The 26,944-nt window shown below is 42.0% G+C and overlaps 1 protein-coding gene and 1 long non-coding RNA gene across 3 annotated transcripts in view; one reads left to right on the top strand and one right to left on the bottom strand.

The window, feature by feature from the left end:
• Nucleotides 1-26,944, top strand: part of HMGCR (3-hydroxy-3-methylglutaryl-CoA reductase) — a 282,132-nt gene that overhangs the window by 127,822 nt on the left and 127,366 nt on the right. The gene's annotated exons all lie outside the window — the stretch shown is intronic.
• Nucleotides 1,117-12,392, bottom strand: LOC137848152 (uncharacterized). Its single transcript, XR_011091195.1, has 2 exons — nt 10,320-12,392; nt 1,117-2,672 (listed from the first exon to the last, which is right to left on the bottom strand). It is a non-coding gene; the product is annotated as an uncharacterized lncRNA (long non-coding RNA).

Raw genomic sequence — 26,944 nt, 5'->3', positions numbered from 1 at the left:
CTGTGACAATTCTGGGAGATCTCTGCAGGGTCACATCATCATTTAATTCTCTCCCTCCCCTCCCTCCCCCCCTCCCCCCCCCCCCATCTATCACTATCAGACAAGAAAAGTGAGAAACTCAAAGCAAACTATAAACACCTTGCCCCACATCCAGCCTCTTCCACTTCCGCATCCTGAGCGGAGCAGGGGAACAGGGAATGGGGGCTGCGGTCAGTCCCTGACACTTTGTCTCCACCGCTCCTTCGCAGTCATTCTCTGCTCCTGCGTGGGCTCCTCTCCACGGGCTGCAGCTCCAGCCCGGGGCCTGCTCCTGCGGGGGCTCTCCATGGGCCGCAGCCTCCTCCAGGCCACATCCACCTGCTCCACCGGGGGCTCCTCCACCCATGGGGGGGCTGCAGCGTGGAGATCTGCTCCATGTGGGACCCATGGGCTGCAGGGGGACAGCCTGCTCCACCAGGGGCCCCTCCACAGGCCACAGGGGAACTGCTGCTGCCTGCCTGCAGCACCAGCACCTCCTGCCTCCTGTTGGGGTGCAGGGTTGCTTCTTGCTCCTCTCTCCCAGCTGTGGTGGTGCAGCAATTTTTTCCCCCCCCTTCCTTCAGCCTGCTCTCCTAGAGGCCCACCCAGTGACTCTCCCTGGCTCAGCTCTGGCCAGCAGCGGATCCCTTTGGAGCCAACTGAAGCTGGCTCTGATCTGACGTGGGGCCGCTGCTGGGCTCTGCTCATAGCAGTCACCCCTGCAGCCCCTCACTACAAAAACATTGTCATTTGCACCCAATACACTAATTTGTCTCAAATTACAGCTTACTAGTCCAAAAAGTTTCCTTTTAGGTTTCAGATGCAAATAGCTTCTGTGAAAAATAAATAAATAAATAAAAACAAAACAAAACGAAATAAAACAAAACAATGTCCTCAGCTTTTACACTGCTGTAATTGTGCTATGCCTGTATCTTCTTTGGTTCATGGCAAAATGGGGTAGACTGAAAAAAAACACATGCATGTATGCTGTGGAAATATTGCTGAAGTATAGGGATACCTTAACCAAAGCCAAGATGTTCAGCTACCACCAATTTGAATGACAGTAGTTTTAGGAGAAAAAACATGCATTCAAACAACTTATAAAAGCAAAGCAAATATATGCTCTCCTCAGTATGATCATGATGCATTTCCAGAAGATGGAGCTGTTCTCAAGCCTTTTGCAGCTTCTTCGGGGAAATGTTCACTGGTAAGATCAATTTTTGTATCATTTATCATTAAATAATAACAAGTTAGATTGTTTTTCTGAATTACACAACTGCATGTTGATAGGCCCACTCCTCTGAGCTTCTCTAAAGAGCTGCCCTGCACCATCAGCCTTCAGAGGTGCTTGCTCAGGGAGAAGGAGCCTTCATGAATCTGCATGAGGAGAATCACTTGCAAGTCTCCACCAGAAAAGGGAGACTTAAGTGGATAAACCTGAGGGTGGTGGATTTTTTTTTTTTCTTTGCTTTTCTTCTCCAGAGTCAAATACTTGTGCCTTACTCTAAACAAGAACTTTTAGTCCAGATCCTTTATGGGAGAGGGATAACCATTCTCACCGCACCCAAGTTGTAACCATTCACCTCCGCAGAGGAGTCCTTAGTGGAACTGAAATGCTGTGGGAATTAAATCCTTCCAACTGGAAAGCACAACAGTAAGTGTGCTGGGCAGGGAGATGCCAAAAACTGCCTGAAAGGTGATGCTGTAGAGAGGTGCATCTCAAATCCTTGCCCCCACTGAACCTTCACAGCCTATGCTGTGACTCAGTTCATTCCTGTCTCCAACCCAGTTTAAGCAGGCTGGGATGCCCTTCCCTTCAATGTCAAATAGCCACTACACAGGCTGCAGGGGACTTGACTCCTATTCTCTCTTTTCCTTGGGGATACTACAAAAAACATCTCCCCAAAAAGTGCCCTAAATACCTACTATAGGATGTTTTTCAGGACAGAAGCTGGTTTTCTATTCCTTTTTAACTTAAGCAATAATTCAGTCACAGGCTACTCTAAAATTTAAGGTTAGGGTAGTCAGCTGGAAATGTGATATTAAAAATGCAGAAGCAGGCCTTGGAGTATTGATGGTCATTCCAGAAGATCCCAAACCACTTGGCTGTAGTCAAGCTCCTGCTCTCAGCCTACATCAGTCTTCATCTAATTTTTCTTTTTTTTTTTTTTTTTGGCTATGACATGGCTTCATGTGGAGAGCTGGTGCATTTTCCTGAACTTGTGCTCCAAGCCAAAGAGCCTCTGGCTTAGTGAGTAGAGCAAAGCTGCCAAGCAAATGAGGGAACTAAGACCAATCTCCCCCATCTAGCGATGAGGTGTTGCCCCACCTTGCTCCAGCAGGAAGAACCTGCATTTTACCTGGAAGCTGATGAAGCAGGTGTCTCCAGGCACACATGAGAAATGCTCCTTAAAAAGGTGGGGTGAGGAAACAGCAGGTTTGTGAATCCTTTAGGCTTGATATACAAGCTGATCCATACAGCAGCAGGAGCTGAGTGCTTCTGGACATGCCTGGGGAGAAGTCCATCAGGCATCAGAGCAATTTATATTTCAAAGTCTCAGGTGCTGGCAGGCTTAGACAGCAGACAAGGGTGCAGCTAGATTTTGGATGTCACTACCTAAGCCTTGTGATCTCTCTAAGACTTGCTTTTCCAGCTGTAAAAAAAAAAAAAAAAGTGATGTTTATCTGAGAGAAAAACATGCTTGAATAATTTACCAATCCTACCAAAGTCATTGGACTGCTCCAGGAAATGCAGTGGCAGGACTGGATATAAATTCAGGGGGAAGCAGAGCCTCACAGCTTTCTTTTCCCAGCAGCATTCAGGCTCTGAAGGAAGAACTGTATGTTGTTTTACCTTTGCAAAGGCTTTGCAAAACACACCTGTAGTTCACAGATGTTTAGTGTCCCCTGACTGAGCATTTTTGGATGAGTTAAACAAACAGATGCTCTGTTGTTCTCATGGTCACTTCTGTATTATATGCACTATTTTTTTCTGCTGTTTTTTTTGTGTGTACAGTAGACATTCTTGGCCTCTGTTCTCATAATTAATTTAGATGCTTCATTGTCCCTTTGCTAACTTGTTGGAAAGATTATTACCAGGGACTTGGCCCACATTTGCCTTGGGACACTCAGGAAAGCTCAATGGCTGTAAAACTACAGCCGTTTTACTTCTGAAAGTTTTCACTGAATAGTTAAACATGATCCAATTCAGGTGCATTGTAGTTTGTCTCCTTCAGTTTCAAAGTAGACAAGCCCCTCTCAGCTTTCTTTGGTGCTCATTTGGAAATGCCTCTTTGTTCTGTAAAAATATTTAAGCATATGCTTAATTTTAAAATGTGCTTGAAGCTTGTTGCAGTTGTAGTTAAACACTTCTGTGATTATTTCAGCTAAAGATTTGGGGTCTTTAGCTGGTTTATATTTTACTTACCAAGAAATGTCTTGTCTGAAAGAAACTCCCTTGTCTGCAACTAGAAGCTATAAACAGTGAATTAGTGAATCAATGTGATTTTAGACCAGGAAGCTGCTTTGAATTACATTTTTCAGCTTTTGGAAAATTGCATTAAGCTCTGCAAATGAGCCACTGGGGATACAAGAGTGGATCGTAAAAATCCATTATGAATATATTAGTTGCACTACGTTTTAGTGCTGTAAAAATAGTTTCATTGCTTGGTTGAAGACTTGCTGAAAAAAAAAAGAAAAAAAAAAGAATACAGAAGCATCTGTTATTCTGTTGTATTGCTCCTTACACTGTGTGCAAATGTGCAAACAAAATAAGAGATTGTTTTGTGTGATTTGTTCAATATGCTCAAATGCATCCACGCAATAGCTCCATTGACTTAAAACTAAGGTCTGCATTTGGCTCTGTATCAACAACAGAGCAGTGGATAAATGAGCAAAGCTTTTTTTTTTTTTTCCTTTTTTTTTTTTTTTTTTCTCCTGTGCTGTTGTAGGAAAATTAAAGCACAAATGGGTTTGTTGTTTATTATTGATGTGGCTAGCAGATGGGAAATTTTATAGCCAGCTTGCACAAAGTTCATTTTTGGTGCTAAGAAATAACAGCAACAACAAAAAAAAATAACTAGGGTCTGTAACAAAGAACCAACTACAAAAATGGGAATTGTATGAAAAAAGCATTCACAGCAGACATCTGTTAAATATTATATGTATCACATTTGTATGCAAGCTCCAGTATTGCAACGCACAGCACTAACGAGAACAACTGCACCTGCACAGACTTGTCAGGGCCCTTTGCACTGAGCAGTGTGGAGGTACAGGGAAGACATGGGGCCTCCCAGCCCAAATTATGGCCCCCACCACTCCCCTCCTGACTGGGCACTTTATACCAATTTACATCAATATGCATATTGGTTTAATAATTACATAGGACTTTCATTAAAATAAGCAGGACTTACATTGGTGTGGGAAGCCTAGAGTTAACTCCCTCTTGTGCCAGTACTATCATTTAAACTAGAACCTCTTTGCAAAACTAGCCCTGTTTTCAGGGAAGCTTCACAGAGGTTCACGTACAGCTTGAATAAAATTTAAGTTCCTTTGAAAGTTTCAGCAAAGATTTTCCACTAATAACGTATTGTTCATATGAAAATCTGAAAATTTCCATACGAGAAAATATAACGTATATGACACACCAGTTTGCAAGGCTCCAGGGGTGGTGACTCTAAACCCTCTGTTGACTGTCTGTTCCAGTGCTTGACCACCTTTGTGGTGGAATTCTTTTCATTATAACTAATCAGAATTTCCCATACTCTACAGAGTCTTGTAGGATTTCTTCATTCTACATAAGCATTTTGAAATGAGTTTCTATGCATGAACTACATTTCATCAGCGATTCCTGTACTGCAGTCATCTTCCAGACTTCACATATTATCCACATCCTTAGTCTGCTTCTGCCGAAGCTGGGCAGAGCCCTGCTCTCACTGCAGCAGCAGGAGGACTCATCCTGTAGTTTGGCACCAGTACTGTGATATGAAGTTTGCTCAGAAAGCTCCTTCTAATCTCATCTCATGAAATTATTGCAGTCTCCATATTGCATGCAAGCCAATGTTGGCATCTGTTCAGCTATGTTGGCGTAAATGTTTCCAAACCATCAGGTAACAGGAGCTAGGTGTAGGAGTTGTGCCTGATATTAGGATGCAGAGGAATGGCAATTGCTCTGTGCCACTCCTGACCCCTCAAAGCACCGTTTGGTGTATTTCACTGTAGCAGCAGGTTGGGTAAATTGAGCATACTGTCAAAACATCACTAACTGCCTCAATAAAATCACGTTTGACAATTTCTGTCTTTCACCTGAAACTTTGTTTGTTTGTTTGTTTGGTTTTTGTTTTTGTTTGCAGTCTCTGGCTGAAGTTTTGTTTCAGGGCTCCTGACTAGTTAAAGCTGTGCAGATGCAATAGGTGATTATTTCTTGAGGCTTTTATCAGGTGGCCAGTTTTTATGCTGGAAAATATTTTAATGGACTTTTTAAGGTTGCATTTGGTTCATGGTGTAAATCAAACTGCAAGCCAGTTTATAAATCATGATAGGATGACAGAAATTGTAATAGACATACAGAACTCATAAAATGAACTAGCCACTAGGGGACAGCAAGAATCCTACCATTATGGCCCATAATAAATAATATTCAGCTATAATGCCACTAATAGATGTCAAGACCAAATGCGCTGTGATATCTGCCTGAACTGAAATGTGTCCCAGCTTTCACTGGGGAGCAGCATATCAAATTTAGTTAGCCGGGTGGTATAACCAGGAATTGTTTAAGATATTGCAATAAAAATGTAATAAGGAATGTTAAGAATCTTAAAAAAAAAAAAAGTTCAGTCCTGTGCTTAATACTGTTAGACACAAAATGCTTCCTTCCATGCCACATCAACAAATGGGTCTGGTGGTGTAAGTTCCCAAACTTGGGAACTAGGTTCAGATTTCTAAAAATAAATTAAAAGCAGTCAGAGAGACTGAAAAATTTGAATAGCTCTAAAAAGAGTAGTCAGAAAATGTCTGTGCATTAAATGGGTTTTTAGAAGAATGTTTTCCGGAAAATAAATAAATAAATTTCATGCTGTTGTTAGTGCAATACAGAAGAGATAATAATTTCCTGATAAACATTTCTGACCAGTTCAGCTTTCTTTGTTCAGAACTGGGTTGTGTTTTTCTCCAGCAGAGCAGAAAATGTGATAAGGTCATGCACGTTTATGAACACAGCTCACAGGTATGTGGCACAAGTGCTGTGGGAGGGTGGTATTACATCCCAAGCTCTCATTCTCCAGCAACCATGAGCCTGCCCATCCTTTGCTACATAGACCTCTTCCTCTGGGAGGACATCGGGCTGGGTTTGTTCAAAGCTCTTTCCAAAGACATACTTTGACCAAGGTTCACATTAATTGGTGAAATATTTCATTGGCCTTTAATGGATGTTTAAACAATGCATCCCTTGCTAATGTGTTTTGCAACTGCACACTAAGATCAATGCCAAGACACTACCACAAACGTAGTCTGAAACCATCAAACTATAAATAATCTATTGGTACTCCCGTTATCAGATATTGGCTTGCAACCTAATAGCTTTTACGGTTTCCCATTAGACTTGCTAGCCATTTATTTAGTCCCTGAGAAAGAGGTACTCTGCTAAACGAAGGAGCAGGAATGGTCTGGTCTCCACAGTTTCCTGTGTATCAAGAAAACTTAACAGGTCAGTCTGACCAGGTAGTTATGAATGGTACTGTTATGGAAACCCACCAGGCAGCATTCACATACGTCAATCAGACAGAGCGAACAAGCCCAAAGCGCTATTGCCTACCAACTGATCCAAGAGGAAAAGCCTGTCTGTGCCCTCCTACTCACAAGAAGAAATGCTTAAAAAATCGTGACATAAAACAACAACAAGGTGTATTTATGCCAGCTTCCCGGTCTGTGGGCTTTTCAAGCCCTCAGCTACAAACAATAATGTTCCACGCAGATGGGGTTTTAAGGAAAGCACCAAATGTTAACTTTTGCTGTCAGATTAACTATAAACTAATGACACTGCAAAAATTCTTTGAAAATTATGAAGTGTCTTTCTGTGCAGAGTGCATGCAGATATGTAATCTAAATGAAATCTTAAAATTTGTATTAAATATGACTTTTCTTATATGGTTGTACTTATGAGCTAACCCTTATAAGATAAACACTAATGAGCAGGGACCCTCTGATGTAATCACCATATGACACTATGTTTTTGAGGATGTTTTTGAAGGAATTGGTAGATGCAAGAAATGATACTCAGTTATTTTCCTGGCCACCTTCTTTGCTCCAGTCTCAGCAGCTCCCCAGCAACTTGTTCTCTGTAAATCCCACACACCCATCTAAGAGTTGCTGTTTCTGAAAACTTATTATTACTTGTGATACCAGGCTTGTCTTAGTGAAATATTTGATCTTGAAAATGAAACTTAGAACCCACAGCAATTGATCATTGATGCTTTCACAGAGGCCTGAGATGATACTAAAAATAGAGACAGGGAATGTTCTAGAAATACTGAAAACACTTGGGAACACAGTCATATACCAGAAAGAGTTTGCCAGCATAGAAATACTGGTACTGTAGAAAATTTTTATGGCAGAATATGAAAGATGGCCAGTGTCCATTTTGTTTCTACCCATCCTGAATAAAAGAAATTATATCTGCCAGACCTTTATTGCTCCAACAGTATCCATAGAACTCTTACTGGAGTAAAAGTGTCTAAAAATAAACTAACTACCTAGTCAGCATTTCATTCTGGCAAATGTCTGGGCTTTTTATGTATAGTTCACCACAAGCAGACAGCGTTTCTAAATTGCCTTGTGCTTTTGAAAACCTCCACTTCACATAGTCTGTTTGGCCCCTTATGTCCTCTTCTAACTCTTTTTCAATTCCATATATCAAGTTCACCCAAGGTTTAAAAAGGTGTATAGGTCCATGAAGTTCTTACACATTCTCCCCAAATGACCAGAATTTAAAAACAATACCAACCACTGACTAATCATTCATGTACATAAGTACTGCCTATCTGCGCAGTGGTTTTCAAACCAGCATTAGGCAAATCAGTAAGGGACATGGTAAGAAAATGGAGAAGTTACAATGTGGTGCAGTGGGAGGATGCGAAGTAGCTGGGGGTGCTCTGGGAGGAAATGGAGGTGATGGGGAAGGTGAGAAGGTCTAGGAGCATGGGAAAGACTTAACACTTTCCTGGGGACTGGGTCCTGGGGACATGAGGAATACTGGAGAAGGAAAGAGACAAATCTGTAGGAAGTGAGTTCTCACTAATTCCACTTTTCATCCCTACAAAGACCACAGAACTTGCCATTTTTAGTGCCACAAACATGCAGACTGATGGAAATGAATAATATTTCTTGGTTTTGTTCTTCCTGTATGTCCTCACAGTATTTCTATAAAGCTGCTGCAATGTACAGCAGTATTAGATGCCATGAGAAAACGTCTGAAATGAGCTCCCTGATTCTCCTGAAAATAAGCATGGGAAGAAGAACACCTAACTCTGAGATAAGTAGATAGATTCATTTCACTGTATTTGGAAGAGACAACGGGCATTTCCATGTGCAGGCTACACAAACACAAACACAAGCTCTTCTCTTTTTGTTCCATGTTCTTGCTCTAATCCTGGAGACATGGGCAGCAACTGGACATCCTATATGCGGAGCAGGGGATGTAGAAATACAAGAAAGGTGCCACAGACATCTGAAGGAAGTGAGGGTACAATATATATACACAGAGGATTTGGCAGATGTGGATGTATATTGGGGAGAAGAAATGGGGTCAGTGGGACGAAAAGGGAACCAGGGGCATGAAGAGGTCTTGGATGTGCTCCTCCTACAGAGCGTGAGACCTCAGGCTGTCCTAGACTACCCTGCCGAAGTAAGAAAACAGTGACTATTTTGGATGGTGTCAGCATTCTTTGTGTTTTTCAGATATCTTCACTCAGTGCTTTTCCTGTAACGGAAGAAGAAAATGCCTAGAAGACAGAACCCAGAAGAAATCTCTAATGGCTGACAATAATTTGACATCTGAACACTAGTGACTTTTGAACTGCTCAGAATTAGTTTACCTTCAGACACAATCATGATCTCTATTTAAGATGCTCTTAAAAGTTCCTAGCAACCAGTCTCATTTAAGCATTGAAGCATCATTCTTTTGTTACAGTATTTAAGGCATTACTATACATGCTGTGAGTCAACCACCAGGCTTTGGTCTTAACAAAGGACCTTTATTGCAGTAAAAGCCCAGACCCTAAATATAATGTTTGTACAGATAAAATTCATCATAGTTCTCAGCTAATGGGAAATTTCAACTTTCTTTCAAGTTAACATTGGGGCTACCTATTTCCCTTATCACCTGTTTCTTTAAAGGAAATATAGGATGAATGATAATAGAGAAGTACTTCAAATATTAAGTGAAATATCTCAAGAAATTTTAGCATTAAAGAAAGTGTAAAGCCCAGGTATGCTTTCCTTCTGGTTTTGATTTGATTTACAGAAATAGAAATAAAGAGACAGAAAATCTTTCCCATGCACTGTGGCAGAACCTACATAATATGGTCAGCCTTATCACTGTGGTTTATTCATTCCTAATTCCTCCTGTATTTTCTTCTGAATTTGCCTCTAAAACCTAATTCCAATTTGCCTGTCTTCTCTTCTAATGTCTGCAAGTCATCTGAACTCCCAAAAGATCAATTCTTTAAACAAATTCATCTTTTACCCTCATCACAAAACTTCTGTCAGCAGACCATACCAGAGGGAATTTTCTTCAAGATCCAAGATAAAGGAGACTGATTTTAGTCTCTCATTTTATAAACTCTAGTTAGAAACTTTGAGCAAATTCATAGATTCAAAAATTACTGTGATAAGATTTCTTGTACAATATAAAATAGATGAGTCCACAAGTAGATAGAAAACCAAAAAATCCTCATTCATTTATAGCATATTTTCTCAAAACATTTTCCATCTCAGTGTGAAGCCCACAGATGTGGAGAAAAATCCTCAGGGAGAGAAAAAGATTTCATAAAGTTGATCAATAGTTAATTGTTCTGAGTGGCAAGAGCAATTCTTCTCTCTTCTTCCGTCACACTTAGAATTTCCTTGACCCCCACTTTTCAGCCCTTGGTATGAGTTACCTGTAAAACCCTTACCCTGATCTAACAGTCTAAGACAAATATGATTATGCCAACACATTTTCTACCGCATGATTTGTATGACAGGGCTGTACTGCAGTTTTTTTATAACAAAACAGACAAAGTTATCCTGATGTAAAGTTCACTTACCTAGAAACGTGTTGTGGGAACTTTAAAGGCTTGTAACTCATCTTCTGCCTTTTTACAGTTTCAAAATTATTTTTTATGTCCTCGAAACATGAATCATTGCTCAATAAAGGTCAGCCTGTCCCAATGTGTAAATAACAGTTCTTGTGAAATGGAGAAAATAGCTCATTTCTAAGAATTAAAAATAAAAGGACTGTTAAATAGTTTTTCTCTATTTCAAGTGGACCTGAAGTCTTCTTGAGGCTTACTTCATTATAAAGCTTGTTGTTATTCAATTGAACTACACAGGTCATCGTGATCACAACGGGTTTATCCAGGCTCATGGAGCACAGCTAGTTACTGCCTGTGCTCAAGAACCACTTCTGAACATACTTTTGATGAAGAGAAATTGAATTAATAAATATTATCTGAAAAACAAACAGGGAAGAAAATGTAGCTCCAAATTAAATGAAAGCTATGTGCAGCTTTAAACTCACACAAATAATTTGGTTCAGGAAATTTTTGCCTTTACTATGCCAGACAGTAATATTGCACTGGCTGTTCTGACACAAGTTATCCCACAGTTGTGTGTGATTGTCTCACCTGCAATCAGTCAGTCATCTGAGATTGCCAGGAGCTGTGTCGCAGTCCTACTTACAATGAGCATACACATGACCACAGCACAGGTGCTCACAGAGAAGAGACAGGTAACTTATGTCCCAAGAGAGGCTGACTTTGGGGAATTCACAAGTAACAGCAATCAAAGAAATACAGTCCTTGTCAGTCATGTAACTTCTTGAATAATTAACAGGGTCAGTGGGTCACCACTGAAAGAATTCCTGAAATACAATCTGCAATAAAACAGTTGCAAAATATGCAGAGGTTTCTGTGTGCAGAAGATCAATGCAGCCTCTCCCGCTCAGTGGCATAGTTGTTGACTTCCTAACACACCTGCCAAGAAGCTCCTTCCTTCCATCCTGGCCATTTACAGTTTGCAGGAGTGAGTTTAAAAGCTAGCTGAAAGATTTAGGGGCAGAAGCCCTATTGACTTCCAGAAGACCTTATGTTCTGATCGTAAATCCTCTAGATGCTTCTGAGAGTCTCCCAACACACATTTTCTTCATGTCTGAAATATTGAACCGATGCACTTAGTCCAGAATAGTCTTAACATCAGGAAAAAAAATTAAAAAATAATAATAGTAAAAAAATCAGATCAACACTAAGGCCGCAAACAGATTTAGTTACGTAGTTCCTGATACTCAGCTGCTTGTCTTTTGCTTGTCATTGAATGCTGGCTGTCAGAATTCACAGAATCAGGGAACCACAGTTGAGATCGGCAGGGATCTCTGGAGGTCATCTGGTCCAACCCTCCTGCTCAAGCAGGGATATCAAGAGTCAGGTCACCTAGGTGACTATTTTCAGATGTCCTTTGAGTGTCTCCAGGAAGGGAGACTGCACAACCTCTCTGGGCAGCCTGTGCCATTGGTTGGTCACTCACCATCACAGTCAATCAGTGTTTCCTTCTGTACAGATAAAACCTCCTGTTTTGCAGCTTGTGAATCCTCTCTTGCTGAATCCATACTGATGATTCCCAGTGATTTTTGTGTCCTTCATGTGCATGGAAATCTTTGCCAGGATTAGTTCTTCCATACTAATAACTAATAATGTATGTTATTAGTTATTCCATAAGCAGGGATTGAAGACTCCAGGGATCAAAGTGATGAATAGGAATGACCAACCTGTCATTCCTATTTCTAATGAGGTCAGAAGCCCTCAGTGACTTTGACGGGTTTCAGCTCAATTCATAAAGTCAGGAATAGACTCAGGAACCTTGCCTTTCAGTGTTTGCCACCAAGTACACTTCTTAACATTACTGTGATGGTCCACTCCTAGCCAGTAGTTGCCTTCCTTACAAAGTACAGGTAGAGTAAAGTTCAAAACAGCCAGAGTAGTGAAGTACCTTCCAGTATCACTTTTGAGGAAATGAGCAATTAAGAAAAATGTACAAAAATAGACTTACTATGAAAAGGCACAGGACTGCAAGCCTTCCACAGTGCATGGTTCAAGGGGATTTCTGTAACTCTCTGGCTAGCACTGAAACTGAGAAGTTTCTCCCCAAAGCACAAAAACATCCTTTCTGCAGCTGGCTGCTTTCTGTTTTTTTTTTGTCTGATTACATATTATCTCTCACTTGCATTCTGTTCTTTTTCATAACCCTGCCGTGAACAGGCACGTTCTTCCTTTCATATCCCTTTTCCAGGCCTTCTGGTATTCAGCCTCTTCTATTAAAATCTCATCTAGCTTCATTATTTTTTAAATATAAGAGGGAAAATCTATTCCCTCTCCAATGTACTAATTTATTTCTTGACTACATGCATCATTCAAAGATGTAGTCCAATTGTATGAGAGCAAGATGGAAATTCAACTTGCACATCACATCTACAAGCCCTTCTGGGTTATGTGGCTTGCAAGAGCTACTAAATATAGAAATTAAATAGCTTCCATAGTTAATCTAGATTAAATTAAAATTTTAATATTGAAATTAAATACCTAATGTGGCATTCAATCAGTAAACTAATGGGATCATATTTCAAAATATAAAACAGAAAATAGAATGTTCAATATTTTCTACCCTGGAGTCTGACTCTTAGGACTTGTATCAATTTTTTGCTTAGGTGCCTGTAATTCCCTTCATAAACCTTATCAGACAAAGCAGTTTTAAATCATGGGAAGGTTTGGCTACAGCCCAGTTGAAGATCTACTGCCGTGTCTCTTTTGGCATTTACAACAGCTGGCACAGGACCCCACTGGCTGAAAATCAGCTAGGGAGACACTAACAGCAGCAGGTTGCTGCCTGCCCTGAGCTGCTCCACACCAACTTAAATCCAGATCTGTCCCAGAATATCTGAGTTCTGCTGTGAAGACTTGCTCTTTGCTTAGATGCTGGAGAGGACTTGCTCTTCCACAAACATCTGCTGCAAACGGTGGATCAAATAACAGAAGATACTATACTACTCCACAAAGAACCAGACTCACTAATGGTTGCCTGTTGTGACCCCTTCCCTGGGTGCTCCTGTGTCTTCTTACTTGCCTTGAACATCTCAGTGCTTTGGGAGCACCCCTTCACCTCATCAAATCCCTATATCCTTATATAAGGATCCCCTTATCCCTGCCTGCCCTCCAGGTGGTGACCAGCACACTCTGCATACAGCCCCGAGGTGGCTAAGCAGGGCAGCAGGCTCTGGTGACCCCATCAACACTGGGGCTGAGGGGCTGGATGTAGTGACACTCAGCAGTGGAGACACACACAGCAGCGCTCACTCCTGAAGATTTCATGGGCTCCTCCACTTGCTCTGCAAGTATGGGTACATGAATTTGGAAAACCCATGTTGTTTCCGTACCTCATTCCCGTATGTCCTTCTGGGCTTTTACTCACTGCAGTTCGGGCAATGCACAAGTCTGGGTTCTGCAAGCAAATTGCATTCCTTAAGGTACCCAAAACCTCCCTGATTATCTTGTCATAGTATTACTAATGCCAGAGGCCCGCAGAGCATTCTCTGAAGTATATTCCTGCACCCAGATGCTTAAATAATTTATACAGCCAGCAAATCACTATGTTGGTACAGAGATGCTTTAATATTAAACTGCTGTAAATCTGCAATGGATACATTCTGCTGAGCCCAATGAAAGGCAAACAGCAATAACATGACAAGGTAGCTGAAATATTCAGTACATTCAGAAAGATGCTTGGAAACCAAAATAGCTCACAATTTGTTCATCTCTTCTGCAGACGTTTAGGGAGGATTTGATTTGGCTGAACACAACAGTAAGTTAATAAGGTCAGAAGTATCTATATACTCACGGTATATAATGCAGCCTTGTATAAGAGAGCAAATGCCTCAAGAGGACCACATGCATTTCTTTCACAACATGCTATATAATTGCAAAGTAATTCAATCTTGTCTACTTCCAGTCAAGCCAAATACATGACATGAGACAGAAAGTGAGAGAAAAAAATCCATGTGAATAAGCTCACAAAATCTGCTGTGTAGAGTGGAAATGAAGGAATCTCATATGACTAAAGCCAATCATATTGTGTCACAAAATTAAAGTGCCAAACACTACAAAAAGGAAGGAAAGGTAAAATCTTGCACAGACTATGTGAGAGTTCCCCAGGTACATAGAGAACAGCACAAAATCAATTCAGACATTGGTTTCCACAGGCAGGCACCTCTAGGGTAGAATACAGCAGGATTTAATAGCACAGAGAAACATTGCATGCTTGCTTTGGGACAGAAAGTAGAAATGTATAATGTAAGAGAAACAGAGCAGAAAACAGTGCCACAACGGTATGCTTCATCCATGTAGACATGCTTCATTACCAACAATAGGAGTGGTTTTCAAGCTGCGAAGTTTTTCCTCATTCATTGGAACACAGAACATGGGAGTGAAGAAAATGTAGGGCTTGTTTGTAAAGAAAATTAGTATACCAACAAATGGAAAAATGGTGGGTCTCAGTCCAAAAAAACATACCTAAAATGGTTTAAAAAAAAGGCCAGTAATGTGAAGCACACTGTGCTCCAGAGTTATTTAAAAATACAAGAGACTAAAAAGTGAGGCAATTACAGCTCAAGAATTACAACCAGTGTCTTTGTTAGCTTTGATTCAAACCAAAAGCAGACATGCTGATATCTCCCATCCACACTTCTAAGAGCAAAAGATATTGTATTTAGACCATAACGCTATCTCTGCTCTATCTATTTCTCCCATTATGACTTTGTTCTAGCCCTTTGCTAGCCCCTTCCTAAAAGCAATACTGCCTTTCAGACAGTGACTTCACCTTTCTCTGTACCCAGTCTTTCCCAATGGATCATCCAGTCACTAGTGTTCCACTGACAAATCTAAATGGTAACTTAATTCCTTCTTGTTTCAGTCAAATTTGACCTCCTAAAATGAGCATTTGAGGTTTCGTATTTGGAAAGTGAAATTAAAAATTCCCAGCCTGGAGCTCTGAGAAGTGCCAGGTGAATATCAGATGAACTGAAAAAGTGGAAATTTATTTAATCTACACTAGAGGGGATCTTCCAACCAATTACAACAAGCTGCAGCACCTAAATATAAACACAATTTTAAGAGAGAGGTGTATTTAAGCCGTAATACTAAAATTACTTCTGCATATTGATGGCAAGTTAGCAAGCAGAAGTTTCCACTGGAGCATACAGCATGTTTTGAATAAGTCCCGGCACAACACAAGTAATGTTTTTACATGTAAAGGCAACCTTGATAAAACATTATTGAAAGTAAAAGATTGTTTTCTTCCTAGGGCTCAGAGGTGACTCCTGATAACAAAACCAATAAATATCTATGGCTTTGTCCACCTGTACTCTGCACTGCACTCTACAAGAAAAACAGCCTTAGCCTATCTTTTTCTGCCTTGAGCTTGGGCACGTCTGACACCAGCAACGTCAGTCAGAACAACTCCTGGGCTGAGCTGTATTGAGCTCTGCATTACAGACTGTCTCTCTGCCTACAGAACCTATGGAAGTGGCCTGGGAGTCTTGAAACTCTCCTTGTGGAAGTAGCAATAACCCCGGAATAAGCAGGAGGATGGAAGACCTTCGCCACTGGGTATCAGAAGTGCCTTGCAAGCTTTGGCCGCAATGCCTGTGCCCAGGCTGGCTACAGGACAGGGCCAAGCATCAGTGCACACCAGCCCCACAGCACACACAGCTGATCTGCTGAGCCTTGGTGGGGTCCAAAAACCTCAAAGTCCCACCCGAGAGAATGAAGGAGTAACTATTTCAAAGGAAAGTAAACACTTCATAATTGATTTTTGATTTTATCAGGTTTAAATTTAAAAACTGATTTTAACCATTCTTGGACTCTTGCTTACTTCTTGCCTTGTTGTATCGTGCTTATGTGACAAGGTTTTGGTAGTGAGGGGCTGTAGGGTGGCCTCTGTGAGCAGAGCCCAGCAGCTGCCCCCATGCCAGATCAGAGCCAGCTCCAGACAGCTCCAAAAGAGACCCACTGCTGGACAGAGCTGAGCCAGGGAGCAATGCTGGTTGGGCCTCTGGGAGAACAGATCAGAGAAAAGGGGAAAAAACGGTTGTGCAGCAGCTGGGTGAGGGGAGTGAGAAGCAGCCCTGCAGCCCCCAGGTGAGTGCAGCAGGAGGGCAGGAGGTGCTCCAGGCAGGCAGCAGCAGTTCCCCTGTGGCCTGTGCAGGGAGAGGCCCCTGGTGGAGCAGGCTGTCCCCCTGCAGCCCATGGGTCCCACATGGAGCAGATCTCCACGCTGCAGCCCCCCCATGGGTGGAGGAGCCCCCGGTGGAGCAGGTGGATGTGGCCTGGAGGAGGCTGCGGCCCATGGAGAGCCCCCGCAGGAGCAGGCCCCGGGCCGGAGCTGCAGCCCGTGGAGAGGAGCCCACGCAGGAGCAGGGGGCCTGGGGGGAGCTGCCGCCCACCTGTGGGGGACCCGTGCTGGAGCAGTTTGCTCCTGGGGGATGGATGGATGGACCCCGTGGTACGAAGAGCTGCTGCCTGTGGGCAGCCCCTGCAGGCTCAGTTTGGGAAGGACGGCATCCTGTGGGAGGTGATTTAAAGATCAAAGCCGAAATTTCCTTAAGTGGTATATTCTTTATTGCAGCGCTGGATGCACGGGGGATCTTTCCGCCTATCGTGCATGTTCAAAGTGACAAACTATCTCATATTTATACAGCGAAACAATGAATATTCTATTAGTGCCTATACATATTCATTACATAACCCCGCCTATTCTCACTTCATATGCTAATTAGCTTATCAGCCCTTGCGCTTGCACAAAGCCTTCCAAGAATTGTGGGCCGGGGTCTTTGGGATGTGGGCAGTGGTCTTTGGGAGGAAGGCCGTAGGTCTTCCTCGTGATACACTTTTCACCTTTTGCTTAATCAGTTGTTTTCCAAGCTGTAAAAATGCTGAGTTGGCTTTCGGCCTAACTGAGGGTCGGCAGATAACAGGATGTCTCAGTTAACAAGACATAACAGACAGTTGACTCAAGTTATCTCAAGTCTCAGCCTGACTGAGGGTTAACAGAATACGGGATGTTTTCAAATAACAAGATGCTTCATCATAACAGAAGGTCAACAGATAACAAGATGTCATTTACTTTGTTCTCGCTAACTTTTAACCATAAGTTTTATTCCATCCTAAAGTGAGTTTATACAATATCAGAGTGACCCCACGGGAAGCAGGGGCAGGGAGTGATGGAGAAGGATCAGCAGAGATGAAGCATCAGGGACTGAGCACAGCCCCCATTCCCTGTTCCACTTGGGGGGAAGGTAGAAGAGGGTGGATGTGGGGGAAGGTGTTTGTAGTTCACCTTGAGTTTCTCACTTTTCTAGTCTGATAGTGATAGGGAATACATTACATTAATGTTTGTTTTGCTCATGTCAAAGAGTAAAGTCTGTTTTGCTCATGATGGTCATTTGAGAATGATCTCCTTGGCCTTAACTCACAAGTGTTTTTACGATATTTTATTCTCCATCTTGCTGAAGAGGGGGAGTGAGAGAGTGGGATGGCGGTACTTGGCTACCTACCAGTGTTGAACCATGACAGTTGTACAGAACTCTCTTCTATCAAGTTCAATGAAATCACTAAATTCAACAGGTCCATTTTGCAACACTCACAACCACATTTTCTCATTGGAAAGTGATTTATCCTGACTTTGTATTTGATCTTGTGTCTTGCCTGATCCTAGCGGCTGTAGCACTCTGCTACTCACAGTTAATGGCTCCCCTCTTTATAGCAAGTGATAAATGTTGGCCTTTTCAAGCTGATCTCCTCCCACAGCTGATATGCTTTTCTGTAGGCAGGAAGTTAGAAAAGCAGGTGGGGAGCTGTACTTTATGAGAACTGTATTTTTTTTTTCGTTTAGCCATGGAGATAGTTAGAGTAGAGGCATACAGAGATCAAGTAACACGCATAGAGTAAAAATAATCAAAGTTCAAGATCTGGTCCCCAGCTCCCTACTCGGAGATATGAGATGAAAAGCAGGATTTGCAGAGATATTCAGCACTGGTAAAATACTGTACCCATCTCCTGGTGATGAGGGACACAGACAGCACACAGAAAAAGAAGAGAGCTGATAAAGCACAGTCCTGTTGTCTTTTTAGAACTGAAGATCAATTAAGTGTGCACATCTTTGAGTATTTTTCCCCTTAGGAAAAAAAAATATACTGCTGGAAAAGATTTCACGTACCAAACAAGCTTCTTAAACTCCAGTGGCTACTCACCATGTTAAGCTTAACTCCTGTTTATTCTTTTAGCATAAGAAAATGAAAATGATTGTCTGAACAGATTGTTAGACCCAGTAGACCAAGATAATAAGAGACAAAAATGCCAAACAGAATTGAAGGCAGCTGCCCCGTTTGTCTGCTGTCACCCTGAGCAACTTCAGAGTTGTGTATAAGACACATCAGGCACATAGGGATGCAAGATGTGCTCTCCCAGCACCATGAGGACTGGCCATGGGGAGCCCTCCCAGCACCCCTCCAGTCCCAAGGTGTACGCTGGCATGCAAAGAGGTCACTCTGGAGACTCCAGGGCGGATTTTCCCTTCCAGCGAGACCTGCTGTCACATTTCAGCCGGTTCAGCTTCAGAGTGTAGCTGGAGGAAGCTGAACAAATGGAGGAGGACACCAACTGGGACTCAGGTACTTCATTTGACTTCAGAAGCACAGAGACCCTGCAGAGCCAGATGACTATCCAGGAGAGTCCCAAGCTTTGTTCTGTTCTACCAAGCTGTGTGGGTTTTGTAGATTACAGCAGGGTTAATAACCTTTGTTAATCAATCCCAAAACACACAGCATAAAACCCATAAGCTTATAGTGTAACGTTCCTTCCAGGGCTAGGAAAGACCCAGAGGAAGAAAAAAAACTGAGCAACCATGTTCTGTGGAGAGGAAACCTGATGAATGATGAAAATTCCTTCCTTTTTACATTTGTACCCTCAGGGAGAGATGAACACCTGGTTTTCTTCAGAAGGGAAAAACAGAGGGTGAACGTGGCAGGTAGCATGCTTTGGTTTGGATTTGTCTGCGTTGCTGCAGAAACATGAAACTTGCTTGGTGAATCATATTCCCTAATCAAGTTACTTGCTGTCTAAAGCTCATATTTACCCACAGCCTCAGCAGTGAGGTAAGAAATCTGAAGGGCCTTTTTATAAACTTCTTTTGCAGCAGGATCATAGAAAGGATGGCAACAAACACTGCTACCTAAGTAAGGAACAGTAGCTCTCCAGCCCGTCAAAAGATGTGCCTTCTAAAGTTATTCAGTGTTCTTTATGTTGCTAAACCTTTTAGTGTTACCTAACTTTGTGACTTCTTTAGCTAGAGTCACCAAAATCTGCCTTTCTACTTACTAGGAAAAAAAAAAAAAAAAGGCACAAAGGCCTGAAAGTTATGCCCTGCACATGTTCTAGTTTCCTTCTGTCCCCACCTCTTCTGAACAAATTTGCCCATACCATAGTTACAAGATGTGTTACCACTTCAATCATCCATGAACATGAAAAAAGAAGAAGAAGGAATTAACAACAACAGAAAACAGCTATGAAATACCACCCTAGCATACTTCTCACCAGAACCTCTGATAACTCATAGCGGATGTTGCTCTGCTCACTCAAGAAACAGGTCATACATCAGACCACAATGTGATGTTATCAGTGAAGAGCTCTTGAGACTTACTGGGTATAACAGGTCGACATAACTAAACTGGTGCATCTTCTGATGAGACAGGGTCACAGGTTTTTGTATTTAGATCACAAAGCAAGTTATGATGGTATCAGTCACAGCGTGTTGAAGAGCTTACAATTTTCACCTAAGGGTGGGTAAAATAAGATGGCTTATAAATGATCTGAGGAGGAATCTAATTAGCATGAAGGACATTTCTGTTGATAAAATTGAATGCCTATGTTCCAGACTGCTGCCTCTCATCAGACCCTTTTGTTCGTGGTTGTTAGCAAGTACCATCTTCTCTGCAATGAGTCTGTATAGAAGCTCTATCAGACAGTTTGGATCTCAAGCTAGGCTTTAGTCTGCTTGACTGACACCCTTAAGTTATACCAAAATTCTAGGTCTGTAAGAAAGACGTCATCCTAAAGTGAACACATAAATTCTCTACAGAAGGGGCAACAAAATACATGGGAAGTCTCTTCTCCCTAGGACTAACCATCTGCACAGGGCCCAGTAATGCCACATTTTTTCACTTGGCCAGAGAGTCAAACAGGTCCAGGTTTATAGGCTGGGTTTTATTTGTGGGTAGTGATAGAACAATGCAACACTGCATTGTCCTCAAACTGATTGCCCTGTTTTGCACCGCAGTGTAATGCTGGGTGTCTCTAAACAGCTCAGAAGCAAACATAGCCTCATTTTCCTGGATGCAGTGATCTTTCTGGCTACAGAATTTCTTTGTGCCTACTATGCTAAGTTAGGTAGGGTTGGACTGCCGAAGGCATTGCCCAGTGCCTTGAACACTTCAGTAATACAGATTATTCTTAATAATCTGGATTCAGCTTTCCTGACTAACCCAGTATCTGATGAACTGTGAAGACTTTTCTGCATGCCTTCGCTGACCAGGTGACACAGATGAGATGCTTCTCTTCATGTGCAGAAGAGTCTGAAAAATACTCTATTTCCTGTCCGAGCACAACAGATCTACACTTCATTTTCTTTTCACCTTCAAGGACACAAACTTGTCCATGCCCAGATAAACCAGCACTGCAGATCTTTGCTGTAGAACCACACCGAGTCTTCCCTAGCCATGTGAGAAATAAGGGCCAGAGCTAGGCCAAGGTCATGTTGCTGCTCACCCAGGAAGGGTAAAAGTAATGGAAAAGTAACTGTGGAGCATTAATTTTGCTGTTCCTTTGCTATCAGCTGTGGGAGAGTTTGGAAAAACAAGTGCTGCCACTTAGGAGAGCAAGCTCTGAATACCTCAAAACACTTTCTTGGTAGAAGCAGCACCACCAGCCCAGCATTTCAACTACCTGGCATAGGCAAAACCAAATCCATGCCATTTTGCTGCCCTAGGCCATTTCTTGCTTTGACTTGACTACAGCAGCCCTGTTTTCCCATATGCCCAGGTCAGCGGTGTTGTTACAAAATATGAGATTCCAGTGTTGCAGAATTTCTTCATCTGACTAATTTTGTCATTGTCATTGCGTGTGCCCTGTGCCTCAAGCTGAAGGGTGGAAAATCTTCTCTCACCTTTCTGTCCAATTTATGCTTGCCTTGTGCCTTGCACAAAACCAAGATGCACAAAGATCAGGATGGTACTACACAGAGGCCTGCCAGCAAAGGGTGAAATCCAGCAGATGCAGTCTGCTCACTTTTATGGCCCCCCACCCAATACAGCTGCTGAGCGAGGAGGATTTTGTTGTACATGTTCCTTTGACTGATTGTCTGTATGACAGATTTCAGCAGAAGTCAGACAGGACCTCTGGGAGGCAGCTAAATGCAGAACTCCTTTGAGCATGAAGCTAAGTGCCGTAACAAAAACTGCCCTCAATAAAAAGCTCAGCATATTCAAGCATTGTAAGTAATTAGTATTTTCCCCATTGAAAATTGTCTGAGACTGAGTGTGATAATGAACTTTGTTCCCAATGAAAAATCAGAATGTATTTCAGAAGTTTATGACTATGCAGTTAGACAGACAGATATGCAAACTCTGGAGGCTGAAAAATTCTGTATCTTAATTTTCTATTTCCATGGCCAGTTCCAGCACTCTCTTGGGTCTTCCAAATAGCCACCATAATCCATAACGTTTAACAATGCACCAGGACTTGGGTTCTGATCCCTTGACATTGGTGGTGATTCTTTTTTATAGAGGTCCAGGAGGACTTTGGAAAAACATTGTTTCCTATGCAGCATTCAGACAAGTCTATAAAACATTTCTCTAGAAAACAATTTGCCTTACTCACAGCTGATTGATTGCAAACTGTAGTTACATCTCCATGGACTGCTCACATTCATACACAGGCTTAAGTTTCGTGTTCTGCAAATGAGCAGCTTATGCTTTTAGTAGGACACAGGCTAGAAGTGCCTCAGTCATAACCCAATCTATTGATTTTTCCCTCTTACATTTTCTCATATATAATACCATTATAATCAGATTATTCCTTCTTGTTTCTACTTAGTTATTAATATTTCTGCTATCCATACATATGCTTTGAACAACAAGAAAAAAAAAAACTCTTAGAAGCACTGAAAAGAATGTCTTGTGAATTTTCACCCTCTGGTACCCATAAGGAGATGATGAATTTACCAAGGTATTTTGTAGATATTTATGCATATGGTATTTATCAATGAGCTTACAATCAAACAGCTGCATTTTGTGCTCCTCAGTCTTCTGAATGATCTTTCTCCATAGAATTAACTTCTTTTAGTCTAAAAACAAGGTGGATCCACTAGAGTAAAAAGAGCTACTGTAGATTTCTTTGATGTAAAATGCAACCTGAATCACCAATTTCTCTCCAGCTAGTTCACAAGTAAAGCCAGCTCATGTCCATAAGACCCACAACACTGTAAATTAAACTACTGTTCAATGAGTGGCAATAACCAGTGCTGTGGCAGGAAAGCATATGCTAGGGCAAGAGGATATAGTCAGCAACAAGAGCTTATAGATATGCCAGGCAATGACAACCTTTTAAGTTTCTGGGAGATTTATTTTTATTGCCTTAGGAGATGATTAGGACCTCATGGAAGAAATGTTCTATGAAAGAGGTTGCTGCTATCTGGGACACAGCAAAAGCAGATGTGAGGAAAGAAGGGGAAAAAATAGGTGAGTCTTTTTGACAGACTAGATAAGGGCAACAGGGGCACGGGGATTATGGGTATGGGTTGTGTAGGGCCAGCAAAAGCACAGAGGAGTGGAGTCTGAATGTTGAAAATTCACAACCTCTGTTCTTCTCTTTTCAACACATATTTTAAAAATTGCCAGTGAAAACCCTAGTAAGCAGCAAAGGGAGATCCCAAAGTTCAAATCTAGGCAATGCCCTAGTACAGCCAGCAGGAGTAAGGGGACAGCGTAAAGGATGAGTTCATTCTTATCTGAGCAAATTACCACAAAATGGTTTAGTGGCCACTCAGTGAAACAGAAGAAATCAGCCAGACAGAGTCATTAACACACTTTATACTCATGAAAACACCTACCTAAGGTTAGAGAAGAACAAGACAGGCTTAAGTAGAGTCCAAAGACAAAAATTGTACATGCTGTCTGCAGTATTTTCTTTCTGAAAGGTACAAACATAATGACCTGTGAATCAGCAACAAAAATGTAAGACCTTGCATTTAGAATATATATATTTTATAACTGTGCTTGCAGACAGGTGTGCACTGATACATGTGCACCTACATAAATAGACACAATAATGCTACATAAATACACACATAAATGCTTACAGAGGAACACAGTACATGCTCTTTGGCATGGTGACTGACCAGAGGCAGCCTGACTAAGCTGTCCCTTCCAGTGAGCTCCTGGATGCAAAAAGTCCTGCAGCAGAAATACAAGTTGCTTTGATCCAGGGTTGGCTGGATCAGAAACCTGAAGGCCTCCTCGCAGCCTCTGACACAGAATAGCTACTCACACCCTGCCTACTGGGCACCTGGGACTTCTTGCCAAGTGCTTGAGCCTGGTAAGCCAAGAGGGATGGCAGATTATTCTTTTGCTGTGCTACAAGCTTATTCTCTGAAACAGTTTATTTTTTTTTCCCCAAAACTGCTGAAGCTCCTTTCTTAGCAGGCTTCCTCAGAGACTATCTCATTAGCACAGATTCAATTTTGTTAACCATTACAATCAGAAAAGAGGACAAGCATCTGGTTACAGATGGCAGTCCTTGTGGTTTCCTCATGCTTTCTCCACCCAAATCATGTCAAATTGCTCCACTGTTTGGGAGTCAGCCTGCAAGATATCCCTTTGTGAGTTTCTTTTTTTTTTTTTTTTCCTTTTTTTTTTTTCTTCCCCAGGATGCTGTTAATTCTAAAAAAACATTTTTTTTTTTTTTCCCCATTTGTGGGATTTCTTTGAAGATGTTCTTTTGTATTAGCTCTTCTTCCTCAGGCTGCAGTGCAAACACCCATCCTTATCTCTTTCCTCAAATTTCAGCCTCTGAGTTCACCAAGCTTTGCAACGTGCAGAGCTGGCCTAGAGCAAAAGGAAGTTCAGCAAAGCAACAGGAAAGACACAGACCCCACTTCTCACTTATCAGCTCTCCAGCTCCCAGCAGCACCGGATAAGCACGAGGCAACAGCAAGCTGCAGGGAGGAGCAGGCATTCTGCCGGGGGCTGTGCCTGGGGGTCACAGAGGGGATCCAGCAGCCTCCCCTCCTCATCCCGCAGACTGTGCGTTGGCCTCTCACAGCCACCCGGCAGGACACAGCCTTCAGTCCTGTGTACCCACCTGAATGTGACTTCAAAAACCATTCCTGCCTGTCAAGACAGATTCCCTTCATCACCCTTAAGTTTTCTCATCCACAGCTGAGAAGAGAGATCACTCTTGGCAACATGGTCTTAGGATTCACTGTGATTTTGCTGCTCAGCTCACAGTAAAATGAACTCACCGAGTTCAAGCCCCTTTGCCTCCTCTTTTCTGTTTTCCTGTTTGTGCTGCTTTCTTCAAAGAGTGCTCTTCACCCTGTAAAACACAGTTTGCTTACCACTGCTAGCTGCAAATGAAAATGATGCTTGTCTGAAAGGACAAACACTTCACAACTGAAAATACAAGCCAAGCATAGGAGGCTGCATCCTGCAACACTACAGATCCTGCTGAGGTACTTTTGAGCACCTTCATTGATTTTGAGAATCAAAAGCACAGCATTTGATTCTGCGAGCAATCAGTAACCCCTTAAAGGAGCAGAGTAACCTCGAGCCTCATGGGGAATATCCAGAAGTGTCCCCTCCAGTCTGCAGACTTGCCTCTGTCCCCTCCAGAACAATATCACAATGGGACTTGCTTGTGGATCCATGGATGGAAACAGATGCATCCCAATCGGAGAGCAGCATCCTTACCATTACTACCTGACTTTCCTGCTGTGGCTCTTGCAGAATTTTATATTTGCATACAGCCAGGCAAAAGAGGCATAAAATGCAGCCAAAAACAAAGAAGTGCTTTGATCACTGACAAGACAGAGACAGTGAACATTTTTTCTTACAGACAACACTCTGTCCCAGACAATGGTAACATTTCTGTGAATATTAGGAAAAAAAAAAAAAAAAAGTTTTACAGCAGGATATTCTGCTATTTATTCCATAGGATACTTTCAGCCACCCATCAGAAAGACCTCTTAGGTGACAGACCCTTAAGGTCTTTTATATATGAAGTTACCATGTAAACATTTTAGTCTCTTGATATTCCCAGGCACCATCCAGAGCCTGAGCCACTTTCTCCCAGAGACAGTGGATGAGTGCCATTGAAATACAATATTTTGTTCCACTTTCCACAAGCAAAGATGATGGTCTACAATACAACAAAGGCAACCCTTGCCAGCAATTCAGGTTTCTGGGTAGCAATAAACATGACTCATTGCTGAGGGTTGTAAGAGACAAAACCACAGGCTGCTGGGCACCAATTTATTTAAGAAAATCCAGTCTAACTCAACTGTATAGTGGAAAATTGGGCTTCCTCAATTTCTACAGAGGCATCAATCACTCTCTGACACGTTCCTTATGCGCATGCAATCAAGATAGCAAGCACTGCCCTATTCTCTAGCTTTATCCTATTGCTATCCATTTCTGTCACTGGTTTTGCAATTACTTTGCTGCCTTTGACTGGCTTGCTCTTTCCCAGACCAACTCAGTCCTGAGCTTTGAATCATTGTCTTACAGCTACTGACTTGCTTGAATCTCAGTCATCTCCCAGCTATGAACCACTCCCCATATTCCCCTGTTATCCAGTTGAGCACAGCCTCATTTTCCATCATTTGCGTTGCCTTTAATAGGCAAGTATTAATGTGTCATGGTTAGCTGAACTGGGCAGCACCTTCCTGGCATTTTTACTTTCACCAGAAATCACACCTCTTTTTCTGTTTGGTGAATCACACAAGTCACTTCCTGTCACTACTAGACAATCACTGGCAACAGGACAGCAGACTGTTTTTAAGAGCCATCTCCATGAAAAATATGAAGTATCATTCATCCTCAAACAGTGAACGGGTTTCTGTGTTGGAAAAGAAGAGGGGAGCTGTGGAATTCTCGTGTCGTTTGGCAGAAATCTTAGTGATTATAAATGTGTATGACTAGCTGTCCCACATTGCAGCACCCTGTTCTAATTTTAATGTAATTTTTCATTAAATTAATCATATCTTTCTTACCTCTGCGCTGACAGGATTATGAACTGGTTCATTTGTTAGAAGACCTAATTATTGGGGGTTGGATTACACAGAATGGAAAGATTTTCCTAGGTCAGTAGTTATCTCTGCATATCAAAGTGTCCTGGAAATGCTCTAAGCAATATGTTCATAGCTTGTATATGAAACAAATGGATATTAAACGCTGGAGGTTAATGTTTGTTTGTTTGTTTGTGCAATATCTAATGCAAATGAACAGCAGGGAGTGCATCTTGCTTCCAGCTTCCAGGACTCTGGTCACTTCATTTTGCCTGCATAAAATGCCCAGCAT

Source organism: Anas acuta, chromosome Z (genome assembly GCF_963932015.1).
Source record: "Anas acuta chromosome Z, bAnaAcu1.1, whole genome shotgun sequence".
NCBI lineage: Eukaryota > Metazoa > Chordata > Aves > Anseriformes > Anatidae > Anas > Anas acuta.
The sequence above is the reverse complement of the archived record's forward strand: the minus strand, read 5'-3'. Positions and strand labels throughout refer to the sequence as shown.